The sequence below is a fragment of the Orycteropus afer genome, unplaced genomic scaffold (assembly GCF_000298275.1).
Source record: "Orycteropus afer afer isolate SDZICR_OR568_19922 unplaced genomic scaffold, OryAfe1.0 scaffold00170, whole genome shotgun sequence".
NCBI classification, from domain to species: domain Eukaryota; kingdom Metazoa; phylum Chordata; class Mammalia; order Tubulidentata; family Orycteropodidae; genus Orycteropus; species Orycteropus afer.
Window position 1 is genome coordinate 4501597 of NW_006921757.1, and position 6020 is coordinate 4507616.

The following is a 6020-nucleotide window of genomic DNA, read 5'->3' on the forward strand; positions in this document are numbered from 1 at the left end:
TACAGATTCCTCATGAGTACAATCAAGTGCTCGGGAATTCCCATTCTTCTCAATGTTATCCATAATTTGTCATGATCCACACAATCAAATGCCTTTTCATAGTCAATAAAACACAAGTAAACATCTTTCTGGTATTCTTTGCCTTGAGCCAAGATCCATCTGACAACATAATGATAATAACAAACAATGATAAGTTTATATAGGTGTCCTTTAAAAAGGACATTTCCAATTTAGAAGAAGCATCTATTCAAAACTGAGGGTTCCTTGGGAAAATGGAAATAAGAAAGGTTGTAGGATATAAGTTTATTTTTTTTAGAAAAAGATGTAATACAGAAAAAAATTAAGACTGTGGAGAATGAATGCTGGAGAACAAAATCCCCATGCCATCAATGATTAACATGATTCTGAAGCTTACTAAAACTCTCAAGGAAATTCCCATTCATGAAAGATAGATAAAACCTCAAAATTTCCATGATTTCTGAAACATTGGTAGTCTGACCACTTTCCACATGAACAGTGCCAACCCTCTAATATGACGATTCTGGTATAGACATCAAACTATAAGCATAATCTGCCCCAACCACAGACAGCATGCAACACAGAGCGAGGGAGGCAAGTCCTTTGATCCTTTCCTAAACCTGTCAACCTTACGTTCTTTTTCATAGCTGTATCCAAAAGCTTTTTTACAATCAAATGGATTCCTAGCTTTCATTTTTTTATATGTAATACCATATTTTATCACTAACTCACCTGGAGTTTTATGACTTGTCAAAAAATTTTAAAAAATATATAAAATCTCAAACCACAGGTACATTGGCCACACACTTTTTATACTTGTTCTTGCAGAATGAAAAAATTTGCTTTAACCTCCTACTTGCAACCATGAAGTAAATTTCAGAATAAAGAGTTGGTTTCTTTTCAGACTTCAACACTTTTGAAAATTCTCTGGAGTGGAGATGTGAAGTTGACAATAAATAGAAAGAAATGTTAAAAAAAAAATGTTCACTTAATTATAAAAAAATAAGTCTTTTTAAAATTGTTAACATGCTTTCTTGGGGTTTGATTCTTAGAAACAACAGAATGACATGATTTTAGGCCTTGTTTTTGGAATCTAGATGGAGAAAACAATGTCTTTGGGAAAAACAATGTCTTCTTATTTTAATTCTAAAATTGCTAGGTAAATAAATTATCATGAAACATACCATTTTAAGTGAGAAAACTTATCTGATCCAAAGTTAATAAAAATGATTAAGAGGATATCGTTACTGAAGAGAATTGTCTGAAATGAAGCCAGTTACCGTTTTTGAGCTTTTTGAGGGACCCAATGCTTTCTGACACACAGGACAAGCTTTTTCAGGGTTAGTCTGTTCTGTTCATATTTCACAAGCAACCATGGACATCAATAAGGATTCATGGTGCTTTAGAAGCAGAGCAAAACTTTTTTCTTCATTAGAGTCCATTACACTAAAGTTCACAATCAGTTTTCATGGACTTCAAGCAAGCCAGTTACATATTTTGTGGGACCTAATGCAAACGACGGCACATAACAACAACAACAACAACAATGCAAAACACAATCATGAGGTCTTCTGTTTTAAAATTGGAAATTTCAAGATTGTGACAGCAGAGCATAAAGTGCGACTCTTCTCAGCATGGGCCTTGTCTTAAGCTGGGTTCTCTAGGGAAGCAAAACCAGTGAAGCTTGTGTGTGTGTGTGTGTGTGTCTACACGAGGAGAGAGAAAGAGAGTTATCTCAAGGAAATGGTTCACAGAGTTGCAGAGGCTGGCAAATCCCAAGTCCATGGGTCAGATGTCAGACTGGAGGCTTCTCCTGATTCATATAGCTGCAGATGCTCACAAACCCAAGGTTAGCAAGCAATACTGCAACCTGTTGGCTGTGGAGGTTGATGATTCCAAGATAAGCAGGTAAGGTGGTGGACTGCTGGCTTGCAGGCTATGAAGGCAACAATCTTATATTATAGCTGAGGATAATGAAGCTCATAGCAACCTCATGTCAGAATTATTGCTAAAACACAGATTTCTTGCCTGTAGTATGTTGTGAGTAGCAGGTTTTGCCTGTGTTTTTATTTGTTAGTTATTTTGAATAAACTTAATACACTACGTATATATATATACAGATGCTGGATGTGAAGATATGCATGTTCTCTTAAAGCAATAGTAATCTGAAACATCATAAAAGAGTTTACACTTTCAAATTGGTGTTGTCTATGTGGTCCATATAGATTTTTAAAGAGCACAGTGCTCAAGGCAGACTTTCTTTACTAGTTAAACTAAACGATTGGTTTAAAGAAGACTTCAGGAGATATTTTTAGTTTAAGGTACAAAGATTAACTCACAAAAATAGTTTGAAGGATTCATCCAGCCTCAATGGCTCCAGAACATCTAGACTCCATGAAAATTTAGAAATTCTGTTCTGCATTTCCCCCCATTGATAAGTACTCTATAGAATATTTTATCAAAATATTCAATAGCCAAGCACCATCCAGAACTTCTGGTCTCATGGCAAAGGAGGAGGTTGTTCATGGAAGCAGATATGAAATTTAGGGAGCAGTGAGTTTATGTTAATGTGAGAGGAATAATTCAGAAACAGAAGGTAAAAATGGTTGTACGACATGAATAATGTAATCATTGTCATTGAATTTTACGTGTAGAAATTGTTGAATTCGTGTATACTCTGCTCTGTATATTAGTTTACTTTTAATAATACTAACAACATTAAAGACATATGAGACTATAATATGAAAGTGCATAAGATCTAAAAGGACTTCTCTTGTTTATAGCATTTACTGAAGCTCTTTGACAAAGCTGCCCTTTCTGTGGGATGATGAAGGTGAGAAATACCACTACCAGAGTGTAGTTTTGTATTTAAAATGGCACAAACTCATAAACAAAATAAAGTTAAAATGAAAAGGAGATCAAGATTCATCTTAAAATAAATATCAGTGTTGCCAACTAAATAGAAAGGGTAAAAGTACTTCTTTTTTGGTCCAGAGCAGCATGAGAACAGACTTTTGTTCTTATGGATTATTAGAGATTTAAAGAAATAGTAAAAATAATACTTAATTCAGATGACATCAATTTTTTAAAAAAGCACTTGAAAAAATTGTTTTAAGCAAAGTGCATAAGACCAATAAAGCATAATTTATCTCAATCAAGAAAAAAATAATTAAATAAATACAGAATATATGTATATACCAAGTAGAAATTTATATGGGCATTTAATATTTCCAGAAAATGAAAGAAGAATTTTAAACATTATCTGAGTTCCCTTAAACTTTAGATCATGTGAATGAAAGGACCTATGGTGAAGCTTCAAGTTAGTATAGTATTTTTATGGGAAAATGAACCTATATAGGTACTAAACTAAATCAAACCCACTACCATCAAGTAAATTCTGACTCATTGCAATCCTATAGGATAGAGTAGAACTGGCCCCATAGGGTTTCCAATGCTGTAATCCTTATGGAAATAGACCACCCCATCTTTCTCCCACAGAGTGGCTGGTGGGTTTGAACCACTGACATTTTGGTTAGCAGAAGAAAGCCTTAACTACTGCACCACCAGAGCTCCTTCAACATAGATAAGCAAAATAAAAATCATAATCCATCGATGTTAGTATTGTATTGTATAAGTGTGTGTATATACACACATATACAAAATTGAGGTGTAAGTCATAACCCAATGTTTTTATTTGATAATATTATAGATTTTCTTCTTTGTGGGACTAGCAATATATAGCTTTGACAATTATAGTGTAAAATACGGTTTTTAATATGTGATAGGCAAAGAAGTCTCATTATTTTCTTTTCCCTCAATATGTCTGATCATTTTCACTCTTTTTTTGTGTCTTCAACTGGGGCCATAGAACTGCTTGAGAATCTAATAAAGACAACAAACTCTATGACCTTTCAAGTTGCATAAATGCTTTTACATACATACAATTTGTTGAAAAAAAATATATCAGAGATTAGCAAATCCATCTAAATCCATCAATGAACTCCTGGGGAAACTATACCAGTTATCTCTGATTTATAGGATCATTGTTACTTGCTGTATAATTATTATTTATATGGATAAAATATAATTTTATTACATAATCTCATATAATTATATAGTATGTTGTTCTAATGATATTAAATCACTGACAGCCATCAGTGATAAGAAGATATTCATACATCTGTAAAAAAAGACCACACCACTCATTTGTCAGTTTGTCTTACTATGGTGTCTTGAGTGTTGCTGCAAGGCTGGAGGCTATGCCACTGGTATTTCAAATACCAGCAGGGTCACCCATGCTGGACAAGTTCCAGAACAGCTTCCAGACTAAGACAGATTCAGAAGAAGGAAGGGGCCATCCACAGTGAAAGCCTTATGAGTAGCAGTGAAACACTGTCTGATATATTACTGAAAAACTTTATGAATAGCCCTGAAACATTGTCTGATATAGTGCCAGGAGATAAGCCCCTCAGGTCAGAAGGCACTCAAAATATGACTCAGAAAGAGCAGCCTCCTACAAGTTGAGCCAGCATTAATGATGTGGATGGAGAAAAGCTTTCAAGACCTCCATTTGCTGATGTGGCATGACTCAAAATAGAGGGGAAAAAAACCGCTGCAAACACCCATTAATAATGAGAACATGGAATGTATGAAGTATGGATCTAGGAAAATTGGAAATTGTCAAAAATGAAATGGAATGCATAAGAGATCGATATCCTAGGCACTAGTGAGCTGAAATGGACTGGTTTTGGCCATTTTGAATTAGACAACCATATGATCTACCATGCTGGGAATGACAAATTGAAGAGGAATGGTATGGTATTCACTGTCACAAAGAATTTGTCAAGCTCTATCCTAAAGTACAATGCTGTCAATGATGGGATAATATTCATACACCTTTGAGGAAGACCAGTTAATAGTACTATTATTCACATTTACTCACCAACCACCAAAGCCAAAGATGAGGAAATGGGAGATTATTACCTACTTCTGCAGTCTGAAATTGACCAAACATACAATCAAGATATGTTGATAATTACTGGTGATTGGAATGCAAAAGTTGGAAACAAGGAGGAATCACCAGTAGTTGGTAAATATGGTCTTGGTGATAGACATAATGCCAGAGATCACATGGTAGAGTTTTGCAAGACAATGACTTATTCATTATAAATACCTTTTTTTCAACAAAATAAATGGTGACTATACATGTGGACTTCACCAGATGGAGTACACAGGAATCAGATTGACTACATCTGTGGAAAGATGCGATGGAGAAGCTCAATACCTTCAGCCAAAACAAGGCCAGGAGCTGACTGTGGAACAGACCATCAATTGCTCATATGCAAGTTCATGTTGAAGCTGAAGACAGTTAAAACAAGTCCATGAGAGCCAAAATATGACCTTGATTATATCCCTCCTGAATTTAGAGACCATCTAAAGAATAGATTTGATGCATTGACAACCAATGACCAAAAACCAGAGGAATTGTGGAATGACATCAAGAACATTATCCATTAAGAAAGCAGAAGGTTATTAAAAATACAAGAAAGGAAGGAAAGGCCAAAATGCATATCAGAGGAGATTCTGAAACTTGCCCTTGAACTAAGAGTGGCTAAAGCAAATGGAAAAAATGACAAGATAAAAAAGCTGAACAGAAGATTTCAAAGAGCAGCTCAAAAAGGCAAAGTCAATTATTATAATGAAATCTGTAAAGACCTGGAGTTAGAAAACCAAAAGAGAAGAACACACTCAGCCTTTCTCAAGTTGAAAAACTGAAGAAAAATTCACTCCTCAAGTTGCAATATTGAAGGTTGCTATAGGCAAAATAGGAGCTCTGGTGGTGTAACACCTGAGGCTTTTGACTACTAACCAGAAGTCTGGCAGTTCAAACATACCTTCCACCTTGGAAGGAAGATTAGATAATCTACTTCCACAGTGATACCAACTAGAAAACCCAAGGAGGGGTCACTATGAGTCAGATCTGACTCAACAGAAGTGAGTTT